The following is a 17,479-nucleotide window of genomic DNA, read 5'->3' on the forward strand; positions in this document are numbered from 1 at the left end:
GGTACAAAGGGGTAGGGGTGGTGGGAGGGGAAGGGGAAAGGAAAGAAGGGAAAGGAAAAATTAATGAGAAAAGAAAAAAAATGGAAACAAAGTCTATGTAAATAGGGAAAGGTGGAGGGGGTGAAGGGCACACAGGTAATGGAGAAAAGTAAGAACCAAGATACATCATGTACAGGTACAAGCACCCAATGATAAATGTAAATGTATTGTATACCTAAAATGTACTGGTAAAAGAATTTAAGAAAAAAAAGAATTAAAAACAGATCCAAACAGATGTCTGTACACCAGTGTTCATAGCAGCATTATTCACAATAGCCCAAAGGCAAAAAACATCTCAAATGTCCGTTGAGGGACCATCACAGAAAAGAAATGTGGTAAGTACTTATAATACAGTATTATTCAGTCCTAAAAAGAAATGAAATTCTGATACTACAATTCAGATCAACTTTTTATTTTTGGTGCTGGGAAGTGAACACAGGGATTTGTGCATGCTAAACATGTGTTATACCACTGAACTACACCCCCAACCAAAAGTGACCCTTGAAAACACACTTAATGAAATAAGCCAGACACTGGAGGGCAAGTATTATGACTCTACTTTCATGAAGGGTCTACAATATGCAAATTCAGAGACAGAAAGAACAGAAATTATCAGAACCTGAGAGAAGAGGTGAGTTATCGTTTCATGCAAAGGGTCCCCAACCCTGGACCCACACATCAGTACCAGTCCACAGTCTGTTAGGAACCAGGCACAGCAGGACATTAGCTTCAGCCAAAGCTTCAACTGTATTTACAGCTGCTCCCCAGTGCTCACATCACTGCATGAGTTCCACTTCCTGTCAGATCAGCAGAGGCATTAGATTCTCATAGGAGTACGACCCCTACTGTGAACTGCATATGTGGGGACCCAGGGTTGTGCATGCTCCAAACCATCCCTCCCCCACCCACCATGGAAAAGTTTTCTTCCACAAAACCCATCCTGTTACAAAAAGGGTTAGGGACCACTGATTTAATGAATACAGAGCTCATGTTGGCTCTGATGAAAAAGTTTTAGGTATAAATAATATACTGTATTTAGAACATGACTGGAAATCAGAAATAAGCTCAGCTCATTTTGTGAAGAGTTTTGATGCCATGCTAAGGAAGAGCCAGTGAAGGCTTCCAAATATTGCAGGCAGTGAAGTGACTTATGCTAGGGCAGATAAGCAGTGACCATGTGGAGAACAGCTAGTTCTTCTGTTGTGTTCCTCTTAACCTTTACCTATTCTGCCACTTTTGTAAACATACAACGTAGTAATCACTTTCTTGGGGACCATGAAGGAAAGCTTAGGGAGAGTTAAATCTCCATCCTTGGTCTCTGCTTTCTCTGTGCCCAAGTTCCCAAATGCGCCCATTTCCAGCAGAGTCGCTAGCAGGCTTGACAGCTCCTGCTCTTGTTGTTGCTCTGTCTGCCTCTAGTGCTGTTGCTGATACTGGGGTTTTGTTTGTTTTGCAATTGTTGCTGTAATACATAGCTGGAAACTGCTGTGTGGATCCCCTCATACTTTTAATTAAGAAAGTGCCCCAGTAAGAGGAAAATTCTGTCTTTGTAGTTCAGCATCTTTGATCCTTAATCTTCTCTTTGGCACTTACACACTGAGTGGGTTCTGGGGACCTAGCAACCCTTCATCCCTTCGGCACCTGCGACCTTCTCTGCTTATCTTCTGCCACTTAAGTGATTGACTCCAGGTTTCTGAGTTTGGTCTTCTGTATCCCAAATCATTACTACACCTGTTCAGGTAAGAATGCATGCACTCTGTTCTTAATAAATGGATGGGAATGCTTAACAAAACAGCCACCTGTGACAACTATCTCAGGCTGTGATCTTAGAGGGCATATGTTCCTGGTATTTTGTTTCTGTTCTTTGTTTTTTCCCACCTGTGTTATTTCTGCAACCTTGCTTAGAATCATTTGAGATGTAAGAGAAGAGCTTCGGCTACCACAGACACTACTTCATGGTCCACTACCCTTGATTCCAAATTTCACAGGAAAACCTGACATGCCTGATCATTGACCCATTAGTGTTAAAATTTGTCATGTGTGCGAGACCAGAAAAACTAGACTATAATTCAGTCTCAACTCCATGTTTTGGGCCTGAGTGAGTAAACCTGATTATAGCACAGTCTCTCACCCAGAAACAGTAGTGAATGGTCAATATCACATCTCATTTGGTTCCATATCTGAAAACAAAATCCGAAGTCAAACAGAAAATAAAGCAGGAGATGGAGACTGTTGAGGCAGGGTCCAATCTGGAGGAAGTAAAAGGACCTGTTAAATTCTACTTTTAAATATTTTACCTGGAGATTCAAAATGAGCTGTGTTTTAAGTCTTTTAACAGAGTGATCGGTGAGCCTCCAAAGGTCGGTTTGCTATTTGGTCACCCTTAATTTCCATGTCTTCCTGATTTTATTCTTCTTCATCTTTGATTCTCTGATCATTTTTCCATCTCATACAGCCCTCTTAAGTAGAAGGCTTCTAACCCCATCTTGCAAGGCAGGATTCCCAAGCTTTCAATTAGGATCCCTCTTCTTTTTCTCTTAACATCCTCCAAGATTTCTGAAGGCAGAAAAGTTGAGAGTTTCAAAGCAATCTTAAAAACAAAAACTGGTTGGATATCATCTAAAAATTTTAATCTTATTAAACTAGATCGCCTCGGGCCATCAGAATTATAAAAAACTACAAGAAAATCAAGTAACTAAAGATGTTGTAGTTCAGGTTGAAGAAAATTTTTAATGCTTTTAGACATACAAATCAAAAGGCAAGTGAAAAAATTTAAAAAGGCAATTTAACACCAGCTTTCCCTCACGCTATGTGGCAAACTCAAGCTGTCTATCTGAGCAGCTGCAGTGACTCCAATTAATATTGAAAGCAAAACCTATGGTAAGCCAACATTGAAATCACGAATTTAAAGCCCCAGAAAGTCACCACTGGCTGCCTTCTGGTAATCAATCCTAAACAGCCTCCGTTTCTCTGTAATGTGTCAGGGAACTTAAGCTTCCTCACAGTGATAGTTGGTTTTTGAGTAGGTTGCTCAGAAGGATGAGTTATGTCTCTCTGCTTCATCTGGAAACTGGTCTTTCTTGAAAAGGCAGTGGTGATGAACCCCCTAGGTCAGCCTAGAATAAAAGCCAGAGTCTCAAAGAGACCAGGGAGACTGAGACCTTGATTTTGTATAGAGAGACTGCGGTTAGCAGGAGTTAGGTGACTTGTCTAAGTCCAGCTCTTTAGTCTGAGTCATTTCTTTTTCTTTTTTCTTTTTTGTACCAGGGATCGAACTCGGGACCTTGCACTTGCGAGGCAGGTGACAGAACCACTGAGCTACATCCCCAGCCCAAGTCTGAGTCATTTCTAAACAAGGATCCCAAGTATTCCCAGCTGAGATCCTGAGGAGCTAAATGTGGACTTAACTGTTCAGTTGTTTTTAGAATGTTTGCCATTGTATCCTGTGATTTATCCGTGCCAGAACGGAGGCTCAGTGAATGAATGGGAACAAAATCTCAGCACATCTAGATGCCAGATTAGCAAAAAGTAATAGCTGAAAGGCTTGAGCTGTCAGAACTCCACTAAGGAACAGGGAGGGCCTTGAGACAAGTGGGATTTTCTTTCTTCATACCAAGCAGCCATCAGCTTTGGGTTACAGTGCATCTACACATAGGCAAATGAACCACTGGGTCCTGTTCCATGAAATAAAGCTCACTATACTTAAGGTGACTGTCAAGAGTCATCATTTTTTATGTATTCCAGATCCCATTATGACTCAGGGATTCCTCATGTGGCACCTATGTCATGGACACAAAAAAAACCCCTTATTTTTAGATTATAATTGGTGATTTAAAAGAAACAGTAAAAAAAAAGAAAACTTTCTTCCACCTAACACAATAAAGAGATATTCTTCATTTGAAAAAAATTGAAAAGACTTTAGCAGTCAGAGGAACATAACTTTACTGAGCACTGGAAGGTAACATACAGTCAACCTTTAAATTCACTCAGGGGCAGAGCACTTGCTGAGCCTGCGTGAGGCCCTGGGTTCCACCTTCAGTGCTTGGCTGGGTGGGCCAGTCAGGATCCAAGATGGCTAGAGGAGCCCAACACATGCCTGTGCCACAGAGAAAAACCAGGGCAACAAAGAAAGAAAAACTGTAGTTTAAGGAGAGTGACTGAGGGAGAATTCTGACAACCAGTAAGGAAGTGACAGAAACCCTAAACAGCATGGAGAGTTAGAAAAGCAACCTGGAGAAAAGACCAAAGCAAACTGTCTCTTCAACCCCTCATGAGGCGCGGGATAAAGGCAGTATTCCACACCGCCAGTAAAAGGTAAGCCTGAAAATGTCTGCAACCCCCATCACAGCAGCCAGAGGCAGCTCTAACTACAGGAGAATTCTATAGTCCTCCATCTTTCAGTCCAGGTTGGGGAACTGGCTGGTCTCAGGGCAACTGCTATGCTCCACAGAAGAAACTCACAGTGTGAATGCCCCAGCTCCCAGAAGCTAAGCAGCTACAAAAACCATGGCAAGATTTCATCCTACCTTAGGGGCCAGCAGCCAGTCCCTCAACACCATCACAAGCCTTGGCCTGGTGAGTACCTTTATGGGCAGAGAACAGGCCCTCCAGCATCCTGCAGCTTTAGGACCAGCAGTGGCCAGAGCTACAAACCCACACCTGTCATGCAGTTGCCCCACAGAAACAGGAAGTGTCTCCTCCCCTGTCGTGGCCTTGGGACTACAGTTGTTGGTGCTCAAAGCCGTGGCATCTTCCACGTCTGTTCCTTGGGCCCTGGGAAATTTTCCATCCACATTCTGCAGCTCCAGGAATATAGATACCAGGGCTACAAGCCAAGCACCACCTGTACCCACTGTGTAGGAGCCAGGGAAGTTCTCCTCTCCGGCCCACAGCCTTAACATGTTCCTGCCAACTTGACCTACCAGAGGTGCATGCATGACTGTTCCTTTAGGCAGCTTGTACCACCTAATGGGTCAGTCCCATGCTGCCAGATGGGACAGTCATGCACTTACCACTGATGGTTCAAAACAGCCCAGCAGCAAGACATATGAATTACAGACCCATTTTGAACATGTTAAAGTTGTGTCTATAGATTCCAAAAGCTCCAGCATCTCTGAAACTTACCCTTGAGACCTGAAGAGGATCCCATCCTACAGCTCCCAAGACCTTGCCTACCAAAGCTACAAATGTTGATCCTACCACCTTGTTCTGCATCAGCTTAGGACATTTCCATCCATATTCTGTCTCTACAAGACCACAGAGAGCAAACTACAGCATCTGGTGTCAGCTGCGTTCACCCTGCAGGACCTAGGTAAGATCTTCTCAATGTCTTTTACCTCCAGAAATGTAGATGTCAGGTTTCACAAGCCTCAACATCATCTGCACATGCCCTGTGAGATCAAGATCTCACTATGTAGTTCAGGCTGGCCTTGAATTCACTATGGGGCCCAAGCTAGCCGCAAACTTGGGTAAGCCTCCTGCCTGTACCTCCCAAGTGCTGGGATTGCAGACATACAACATACCCAGCCAGATAAAGCCGTCTTTAAATTTAAAAAACTGTAAAAATGAGTAAAGAAGCTCATCATTGATTGATAAGAGGATCAATTTAACAGGATGATATACCAATTATAAATATATATGTACCCAGCACTAAAACACCCAAATATACAAAGCAATTATTATTAGATCTAAAGGGATAGACTCTAGTATAAAAATAATGGGGGAATTCAACACCACACTTCCCTCCATGGACAGGTCACTCAGATAATTAGTAAATATTTGAAGTGAACAATACTATAGAGTGAATGGACCTATCATTTAGAACAATTCATCCAACAGCTACAGAATACACAGTCTTACCATCAGCACATGGGGCACTCTCCAAGACGGAACATATTTTGGGAAAAAACTCAAGTGTCAATAAATTTTTTAAAAAATTGAAATCATATATATGGCAGACTACCACATAGAATAAAACTACAAAGCAACAAAAATAAAAGAAAATGTACAAATGCATAGAAATTTAATATGCTCCTAAACAACCAATGGTAATGGAAGAAATTAAAAGAGAAAAAAATGAGACTATTGAAACAAATGAAAGTGAAAGTACAACATAACAAAATCTGTGGGCTACAGCAAAAGCAGCACTAGGGGGAAAGTTTATAACATTAAATGCACATATAAAAAGGGGGAAGATGCCGAAGAAAAGACCTCCCAGTGCATCTCAGGACTTAGAAAAGCAAGAATAAACCAAAACCCAAATTTAAAAGAGAGGAAATAATAAACACCACACCACAATAAATAAAATAAAAACTTTACCTAAAAGATCAATGAAACAAATAGGGTTTTGAAAAGAGAAACAAAATTTTAAAAAAATGTTGTATTAACCTAGCCAATGAAAGAGATAAGATCCAAGTAAACAAAATCAAATATGAAAAGGAGACATTACAACTGATACCACAAAAATACAAAGGATCTAGAGAGGGCAGATCCACACCACAGGAGCAGCGCCATCCCCCACAGAGAGAGCCCAGAGCGCTGAAAGCGTGGACCGGGAGGGATGCCCAACCTCACGTGAGAGACTGGCCTGAGCCAGAGGGTGGTGTCCCACCCGGAGGCGATCAAACAGGGGAAGACAATCCAACAAAATGCTTCCAAAAACTCTCAACTCTGCCAAAGCTGATCCATGGGGAATCAAAGGGGAGGAAACGAAAAGCTTCATACTTCAGTTATTCAAAATGGTATCAAGGGAGATAACCAAACAGTTCAATAACACATTTGGCAAACTCAAAAAAGGTATAAGTAATAAGATACAGGGCCAATTAAGCAAAAGGATCAGCAAGTCTAAAGAAGATGCTTATAAAAAGATAGAAAAGCTAAATGAAATGATGCAAAAAATGCATGTCCAGCAGAAAAGAATTAAGTCCCTGAAAGGGCTCCAAAGAGAAATTCAGGATATTAAGAATTATATTGAAAGTATGGGCTGCATGAGTGACCAGTGAGACAGTCTCTGAACTAGAAGACAAGGCTATTGTCAGTGACCAATAAATGAGAGATACTTTAAAAACAACAAGAGAAAGCAGTTACGAAAAGCAACAAATCATTTATAAAGGAAAACCCATTAGAATCACAGCAGACTTCTCAGCCCAAAATTTAAAGGCCAGGAGAACTTGGAGTAAAATGTTTCAAACCCTAAACGCAAACAATTTCCAAGCCATGCAAAACTATTATGTCCTGCAAAACTATTATAATGGCTTATATTTACCTAGATGTCCCCCCTCCCAAGCCACACATGCTCATAATTGGGGCTTTGGGGAGTGACTGGATCATGGGCGTGATAGTGGATCAGTTCACTGATTGGTTTAGCATAGTTCTTGGTGTGGATGATGGACTTCCTGAAGAGGGAAGACCCACCCTGGGAGTGGGTGGCACCAAAAAATAGGTTTGTGGCCTGGATGGAATAGAAAAGGAAAGAAGGAAGCACATTGCTTCCTGCCTGCCATGCCATGAACTGATTCCTCTGCCATGCCCCTCTGTCATGCAGCCCTGCCTTAAAACTAGCCAACTATGAACTAAAACCTCTACACACTGAGAGCTAGAATAAACCTTTCCTCCTTTAACTAGTGGGTGTTGAGTATTTTGTCCCAGCAATGAGAAAATAACTAAGACAGTGATCTTTCAAAATTGATAGAGAAATAAGATACTGTCATGATAAAGAACACCTAAAGAAATTCGTGACCCCCAAACAAGCACTCCCCAAAATTCTCAAGGATACCCTAGAAATAGACAGTGAAGCTAACGATGACAAAAGCTCTAATAGAATGAACACACTGGGTGGGGTGAGCAGTTAAATAGAAGGAAAAGATAGGAAATCCACACGAGAAAAATAAGGCAATGACAGGAATAAGTTAATACCTATCGCAGTGTAGTCTCAATTCTCCAGTCAAAAGACATGGACTGGCAAGAATAGATCAAGAAAGAAACCCAATGGTATGCTGTGTATAAGAAACACATTTAACCCCAAGAGAAACTCATAAACTAACAATCAAAGGCTGCAAAACAATATTCCATGCAACATGAGTCTTAAAAAAGCAGACAAAGTGGACTTTAAGCCAAAAATGATCAAAAGAGGTTACAGAAAGTCACTACATATTGGTTAAGTGAACAATCCAACAGGAAGAAATAACAATTATTAACATGTCCACTGAACAATGGTGCATCCAATGTCATAAAACAAGTGCTACTGTACATAAAAGATCAAATAAACATAAGCACAAGTATAGTGAGGGACCTCAGTACCTCACTATCACAGATAGATCAACTAGATAAAAAAATCAACAAAGAAATATGATTTGAACAAAAACTTTTGAACAAATGGACTTAATAGATATCTACAGAGTGTTCAACCCAACAATAGAATACACATTCTTTTCAACAGCACGTGGAATTTTCTCCAAAATAGCACATATACTATCCAATAAATCAGCCTTAAGTAAATGTAAAAGAATTGAACATATACCATGCCTATTATCAGATCACAGCACAATTAAGTTAGAAATCAATAACAAAAGAAAATACAGCACTTACTCAAATGCATGGGTACTAAACAATCCATTCTTAACTAAACAGTGAGTTACAAAACAGGTCAAGGAAGAAAGTTTCTAGAACTAAGTGATAATGCCAGTACAACACACCAGAATTTATGGGACACAATGAGACCAGTCCTAATAGGAAAGTTTATAGCTGTGAATCCCTACACCACAAAAACAGCAAACCCAAATAAATGACCTAATAATGGACCTCAGGATCCTAGAAAAATAAGAACAGTCCAAAGCCAAAGTTAGTACAAGGAAGGACATTACAAGGATCAGAGCAAAAATTGATAATCAATCAATACAAAGTAATAATGAATCTAAGAGTTGTCTCCTGGAAAAAAAAAATAGACAAACCCTTAGCCAATCTAACCAAAAAGGGAAGAGAAAATACCCAGATCAATGCAATTACAAATGAAAAAGGTGAAATCACAGTGGACACTGCTGAAATGAAAACCATTATTAACAACTACTTTTCTAACCTATACGCCAGTAAATTGGAGAATTCAGAAGAACTGGATAGATTCCTAGATACATGTGAATTACCAAAATTGAACCAAGATTTAAAAACCCTGAATGATTCAAGAACAGGCAATGAAACTGAAGCAGCAATAAATGAGATACCAACTCAGAAAAGCCTAGATCTGGAAGGATTCACTGCTGAATTCTACGAAACTTCATAGAAGGTCTAACACCAATATTCCTCAACCTTTTTAATGACATTGAAAGGGAAGGAATAGTTTCAAAGTCATTCCTGGAAGCTACCATTACTATGAGTCCAAAACCAGATAAAGATCCAGTAAAAAAATAGAAAGAACTACAGACCAAACTCTTGCATATAGATGCCAACATCCTCAACAAGATACTGGCAAACAGAATTCACCAACTCATCAAAAAGATCATACATCATGACCAAGTGGGCTTCATCCCAGGTTCAATATATCCAAATCAACAAATGTAATACATCATATAAATAAAAGGACAAAAATCACGTGATTGTCACAATAGATGCAGAAAAAAACATTTGACAAAATCTAACATTCTTTTATGATAAAATACTTTTAAGGAAATAGGTATAGAAGGACCTTATCTCAATCTGATAAAATCTATTTATGACAAACCTATTGCCAACATCATATTAAATGGGGAAAAACTGATAGCTTTCTGTCTAAAGTCAGGAACAAAACAAGAATGTCCACTGTCAACACTTCTTTTCAACATAGAACTCAAAACATTAGCAAGAGCAATTAGGCAAGAAAAAGCAATAAAAGGAATATATATAGAGAAGGAAGAACTCAAATTATCATTATTTGCAGATGACACGATCCTCTATACAGAAGATTCCAAAGAGTCCACCAAAAGACTTTTATAATAACCAAATTCAGTAATACATCAGGATACAACATCAATACACAAAAAACAATAGCATTCCTGTACACTAATAATGAACCCCCTGAGACAGAAATTAGGGGAAAAAGTAGCATTCATAATAGTACCAAGACAAATTAAATACCTAGGAATTAACCTAATTTAGGAAGTGAAAGACCTCTACAATGAAAACTACGGTACTCTAAAGAAGGAAATTGAAGAAGACATCAGAAAATGGATCCCCTATTCCTGGATGAGCAGAACCAATATAGTCAAAATGGCCATACTTTCAAAATTGATATACAGATTGTTTTAGTTACTTTTCTCTCCTTGCTGAGACAAAATACCCAACACCCAAAGTTAAAGAAGGAAAGGTTTATTTGGCTTACAGTTCATAGAGGTTTCAGTCCATAATTGGCTGGCTCCAAGGCAGAGTGGCAAAGAAGCAATAGTTCATGGTAGCAGAAGCAGCAAAAGCAACAAGAGATCTCACCTCTTTCTGCCCCTTTTATCTTATTCAGACTGCTTAGGGAGGGTAGTATTTGCACCCTTAATCCTAGTGTCCTCAGACCTAGCCCTACTATGAATCAATCATGCATTCTAGATTCAGCCACCTCCAGAATATGCTTTGGGGGGACATCTAAACACAAGCCATAACATAGATTTAATACAACCCCAATCAAAATTCCAACAGCATTCTTCTCAGAGATGGAAAAAAATTCTAAAATTCATATGGAACTAGGAGAGACCCAGAATAGCAAAAACGATTCTGGATGAAAGAAGCAAAGCAGAAGCTATCACCATCTTTGACCTGAAGATATATAACAAAACTATAGTGATACAAACAGCATGGTACTGGCACAAAAACACATGAAGATCAATGCAACAAAATAAAGGATGCACAAACAACTATTCTATGTACAAATAGTACAAACTATGTACAAATAGTACATTCAACTATTTGATCTTTGCAAAGAACCCAAAAGCATAGTAAAGGAAAGTAGCCTCTTAATAAATGGTGTTGGTAAACTGGCATCCACATACAGATTAAACCTAGACCCATATCTCTCACTATGTGCTAAACTGAAATAAAAATGAACTAAAGAACTAAATCTTAAATGAGAAACAACCTTTTGGAAGACGAAATGGGAGAAAGCTCTTGAAGCCAGGGGCATAGACTTTCTGAATAGAAACCTAGTTGCACAGGAAACAGTTCTGAGAATAAAAAAAAAAGGGAGGTCATAGTAAATTAAATTAAAAAGCTTCTGCAAACAAAAAACACAATCAACAGAATGTAAAGACAATGTACAGAATGGGAAAATTTTTTGCCAGCAATTCCTCAGACAGAGAACTCATCTAGAAAACATAAAGAACTCAAAAAAATTAGACCCCTTAAAATAATTTTTAAAAACAATCAAAAATCAGACAAGTGAAATGAATAGACCGTGCACAGAAGAGGAACAAATGGCCAATTAGTCCACAAGGAAATGCTCAGCATTGCTGGCCATTAGAGAAACACAAAATAAAACAACACTGAGGTTCCATCTTACCTCAGAAAGAATGGCTGTCATCAAGAAATCAAATAATAAAAAATGCTGGAGAGGCTGTAGGGGGAAAGGAAGCCTTCTACACCATTTCTGGGACTGTAGACTAGTAGGACCACCATGGAAATCAGTATGGAGATTCATCAAAAAACTGAAATTAGAAATTCTACTTGACCTGTCTAATCCCCTTGTAAGTATCTTCCTAAAAGAGTTAAAGGCATCATATTATAGTGATACATGCATACCCATGCTTATAGCACCACAATTCAGAATAGCTAAATCTTGAAAGAGCCTATATGTCCATCAGTAGATGAATGGATAAAGAAATGTGGCATTTATACACAATGGAGTTCTAATCTCCCATGAAGAAAGATAAACTTGAGTCATTTGTAGGAAAATCAATGCACCTTGAGACCATAAGATTAAGTGAAATAAATCAGGCATCCAAGCTTAAAAATCACATGTTTTCTCTTATACGAGAAACCTAGAGTAAAAATAAAGAGCAAAATAAAAGATAGATAATAGGAAGGAGGGAGACAGATCTTTCTCAAAGGGGAAGGGGATCAAGAGGTAGAGGGGGAGGGATAGGGTATGAAAAAGGGATTGGGATGCGTTACGTACCTGCACCAACTCCACACAAGGGATGTAAACACTAGGTATGCACACGTACTACTACATTTAAATTTTTAAAAAACCAAGCACCCAATGATAAATGTGAATGTATTGTATACCTAAAATGTACCAATAAAAGAATTTAAGCAAAAAACCCAAAAAACAAAAACACACCAAAGGATCATAAGAAACTACTATGGACAATTACATGTTAAACAACTGCAAAACCTGGAGGAAACAGGTTAATTCCTAAACACACACAACTTGCCAAAATTCAGTCAAGAAGAAATGGAAAAATCAGCAGACAAATCATGAGTTAATGAGATCAAAGCACTAATTTTACATCACCCATCTAAAAAAATCCCGGTATAACTGGTGAAATCTATAAAATATTTAAAGAATAATTCCAGTTGTTCTGACAATAGTTCAGAAACTTAAAACTCTGCCAAACTTTGAATGAAGCCAGCATTATCCCAATACCAAAATCAGACAGATACAATAAGAAAACGATAGCCCCACAGAGCTTATGAACATAGACATTAAATTTTTCAGCAAAATACTGGTAAACCAAATTCAACAAAACATTAAAACGATCATGTACCACAATTAAATGGGATCCATCCCAAAGAGGCAAGGATGGCTCAACACATGCAAATTAATAAATGTGATAAATCATATCACTAGGATAAAGTACAAAACCATATCTCAACAGCAGAGAAATCATTTGATAGGATTCAACATCCTTTTATAATGAAAACCCATTCCTTCTATACATGCCTCAAAATACTGAAGAATATAAATATAAATACATCCCATAGCCAAGATTAGAAACAAGACAAGGATGTCCAGTTTCACCATGCTTAGGAAAGAGAAAAATAAAGGTCATTCAAATTGGAAAGGAAGAAGTTAAATTTCCAAATTGGAAAGGAAGAAGTCTGTGTTTATAGATGACATGATTTTATGTTCAGAAAGCCCTAAATACTCCATCATAAAGCTGTGTAAATTGATGAACAAATTCAGTGAAGTGTCAGGATACAAAATCACTGAACAAACAACAGTAACATTTTCATACTCCAATAATTAACTTGGTGAAAAAAGTCAAGAAAAGTATTCCATTCACAATAGCTTCCAAAAAGTAAAAAAAAATATATTTAAATAAGGAAGTGAAAGATTTGTACTATAAAAATTATAAAACACTGATGAGAAAATTATAGAGGACACAAAAAAGGGAAAATAGCCTGTGTACATGGGTCAGAAGAATTAATATTGCTTATATTACCAAATTAATCTAAAGATTCAATACAATTTCTATCAAAATATTAATGACTTTTTTCATTGAAATTCAGAAAGCCATTCTGAAATTCATATGGGACCACAAAAGACCCAAAATTTCCAAAGTAATCCTGAAGAGCAGAGGGATACAATACCAGAGGCATCATAATACCCAAATTGCAAACGTACTAAAAAGCTATAGTAACCAAAGCAGCATAGTACTGGCATAAAAATTGACATTTAAAATAATAGAAGAGACTAGAGAACCCAAAATCCACAACCATACAGCCTGCTATGTTTGACAAAGATGCCAAAAACATACAGTGGAGAAAACAATGATTCTTCAAGAAAGAATAGTGGCAAAATTAGATTCATATATGCAGAAGAATGAACCTAGGCCTTTACTTCTCACCATACACAAAAATCAACTTAAAATGGATCAAAGGCTTAAATATAAAACCTGAAGCTATGCAATTTCTGCAAGAAATCATAGGGGAAATATTTCAAGACATTGACATAGGCAATTATTTTTTATAGGACCCCAAAGGTAAAAGCAACAATTATTAAAACAGGCAAATGAGATTATATCGAACTAAGAATTTTCTGCACAGCAAAGGAAATAGTTAAGAGAATTCACAGAATGAAAAAAATATTTACAAAGTATTCATTTGACAAGGGATTATCTAGAATATGCACCAGGAGCTCAAAACACTGAATAACAATAACCCCAAATAACTTAATTATTTAAAGATTGGAATAGAAACTTCTCTTAAAAGCAGACATGCAAAGAACCAACAAGTATAAGAAAAAAAGGCTCAATCTCACTAATCAGAGAAATGCTAATTAAAATCATAAGGTACCATCTCACCCCAGCTAGAATGGTTGTCATAAAAAAAAATAACAAAAGATGGTGAGATTGCAGACAAAGGGAAAGTCTAATATACAGGTGGTGAGAATGTATTTAGTATAGAGAATGACTTGAAGGTTCCTTGAAAAACAAAAAATAGAACTACTATATAATCTAGCTGTCATGGGCATATATCCACAAGGATGAAATTATTATACCAAGGAGATACCAACATGGCTGTATTTAGTGTACAATAGTTCCAATAAATCTAGGTGCCCCATCAGTAGACGAATGGATAAAGCAAATGCAGGATGGACAGACACACAACACGAATATTATTCAGCCACAAAAAAATAAAATCCTGTCATTTGCAGCACCATGGATGGAACTGGAGTCAGTTATGTCACATAAAATAAGCCAGGCACAGAAAGGCAAATACCACATGTTCTCACCCACTTGTGGAAACTGAAAATTCTGTCTTATAGTCCTACAGACTGAAATTGTGGTCATGAGAGCCTGGGAATGGCCAAGGCAGGAGAGAGGGGGAGAAGTTCAAGAAAGGGCACCAAAACATAGTTAAGAGGAGGAATTAGTTCTGGTTTTTTATAGCACAGCAGGGTAACTTGGTTAAAGAATTTCAAAATGACTAGAAGAGTACAAAATTCCTACCAATAAAAATAATCAACATTAAAAGAGATGGAAATGTCTGCTAGCCTGATTTGATGATACCCATTATATATACACGTATTGGATTGTCATGACACACAAATATCATATCTTCATTAAAAAGTTACTCAAATACTTGAAACAGTAATGACATATCACTCAAAAATAGTAACATTAACAAAAACAAACCCAAGCTCTTGCTACTTGCTTTTACTGAAAAAGGATTGGGGACCAGTACCAACTAAGGCAAAGTTTTTTTTTAATTAGAAAAGTGAACTCTAATTTGTGAGATTTGCTCTAAAGCTCATCAAATGACAAAAAGCAAAGCCCATGTCTGAATTTTCTATAATTTCTAAAGCAAAAGGGCAAGGCCAGCCTGGATATATTTCTAAGAAATTATATTTAGCCCTTTCTCCTTCTTTTCTGACCTTCAGGAGAGAGAGGAAAATTAATTTCAGGACCTCATAGTACTGGTCAAAACTTTGCATGTCTGTAGAAGGTGACAAATAACAAGTCCTCCCCTCTGCAGGTAATTTCTCCTGTCTTTAAATGTTTTGGGATCAGATGTGGTAGCTTCAGATTCTCTATTCCAACCATAGCCAAGGAGACATTTGTCAGACAGTTTAACTTTGATAACAGGTCATTTCAATCCATCACAAACATCAACTTGATGTGGACCTGTTATCTTCATTATTTTAATTACTCTTTTGAGCCACTTTTTCCTCCCTCTCTTTCCAGGAAACCCTGAAAAGAGATTGGCAGTTTTAATCTTATCATGCCACAGACCAGATAAATTTTTTGCTTAATAATGACATCATTTACCAGCATACCTTAAGTAATGAAATCTGTTTGTGAAACTCTTTATCTTAACCGAAGAAAGAGAAAAAGTTACCTTTTTTTGATGGGAAGTCACCCACCTCTGTCACACTGCTGTCTGTGCTGTTCTGAAACAGCTGACAGTTTCTGTTAATTCAGTTTCACTCCCCAGTTCAGCTTTCCATATGGAAAGCTGGACTGATTTTTGAAGAACAGCAAGTAATATCTGATGTGGCAGCGAATGGCAACTCTGACATTGAGCTTGGCTGTGGCCATTACCCAGGATTCTTCACTTTTCCTTGAGAAGCAATTACAATTTCACAGGCTGGAATTAAAATTCCCTGTGGTATGCAATAGAGCAGCTGACACTGTCAAAGTGATTTCAAGCTGCTAATCTCTTGCTGGGCTATGAGTGAAAATAGAGTTCCTCTTTGTAGAAATGGAGGTCTGACAACTTTAAAACTCAGAATCTTTGATACGTTTTAATTCGCACTGAGGTCAGCCAGCACTGCCTCTTCCCTGCAAAACTTGTTACTGCTCTAGTGGGTGAAAGACGGGGTATTTTTGTAATGATGGAGCCGAAGGAGGGTGAGGGGAGAAGTGGTGTTTGTACTAGGAATGGAAGAGGGGGGATGGCTCTGGTATCAACCACATTGAAGACACAAGGAAAGAGGACAGCTTCTGAGAACTGCCTGGGGAAGGACACAGAGGACAAATGCCCTTCGTGGAGGGTCTTCAACAGTTCTTCCCGGGGCTCCAATTCTCACGATCTGGCCATCTCCCCCCACTCCACAAGGAGAACCCAGAGACGGTGTTTTCTAGCTGAGCTCAGAGCTTTGGGAATGAGACCTCAGTTCAGATTCTGGTTTCTTCTCTGACTGTAAGATCACACTGTGAAGTCCAAACGCCCTGTGACTCAGCTTTCTCTTCTGTAATTTGAGCTCACAGATACCTGTCTTGCAGGCTTGTGCTGGATTGGGTATAAAAAGTGCTCTTTTCGGAGCAGTGGTCCATACCTAGTAGAGTCTGATATAATATGAGCTCTTCCAACAGAGAACATTTTTGCCCGATCATGACTTTTGTCACCGCCAATTACCATCAGAAGAATGATTTACTTAATAGTTTGCTTTTCTTGCATTATTTTGACACTTGAAATTTACTTTAAAGGAAAATTTTACACCGTGGATGGCAGTTTTTCAAATTGGTGTTTTTCTTTCATAATAATTTTTCTAAAATCTTTCCGCCAAGCCCCTATTGTCCATTCTTGAAATGACAAGAACTGCCTCTACTGTATTTTAAAAGCTGCATTTAATAAAGAGGTCATCTATAAGCTAAAGTCCCAGGCCACCTTTAGAGTAGGAATGTCCATAGTCCTGGGATAAATGAGAGACTTGGATGAGGACAGTACTACAGCACAACTTGGCTCGTGGGCTGGTTTCTGGGTGCGTCCCAACTGCACACACACCCGGGTTAGCAACAGGGCATGACTTCCTGGAAAGCAAGTTTGCACATTCTCAATCAGAGTGTCCACAGCCTGCCCCCAAAGGGAATTCAGGGAAAATAGTTATGCAAAAGGATGGAAATACTTACAGCATAGAATATACAGGTTTAGGAGGGGAAAGATACTAAAATTGTTCTGTAAGATGGGAAAGAAAGTTACTGAGATTAAGAGATAGGATACAATCCTCAGATATGCCTTTCATGTGGAATTATCACTAACATAA

At 38.5% G+C, this 17,479-nt stretch overlaps 1 long non-coding RNA gene across 1 annotated transcript in view; it reads right to left on the reverse strand.

Annotated features, from left to right (window-relative positions):
• Window positions 1–448: 448 nt before the first annotated feature.
• Window positions 449–17,479, reverse strand: part of LOC110349758 (uncharacterized) — a 48,466-nt gene continuing 31,435 nt past the window's right edge. The window contains exons 2-3 of the long non-coding RNA XR_002395972.2: window positions 2,337–2,595; window positions 449–836 (exon numbers count right to left, since the gene is read on the reverse strand). This is a non-coding gene — a long non-coding RNA (uncharacterized LOC110349758). The remainder of the gene's footprint in view (window positions 837–2,336; window positions 2,596–17,479) is intronic.

The sequence above is a fragment of the Heterocephalus glaber genome, unplaced genomic scaffold, assembly GCF_053883595.1.
Source record: "Heterocephalus glaber isolate CG9 unplaced genomic scaffold, H.glaber_assembly_v1.0 deba00001472, whole genome shotgun sequence".
Lineage (NCBI taxonomy): Eukaryota > Metazoa > Chordata > Mammalia > Rodentia > Bathyergidae > Heterocephalus > Heterocephalus glaber.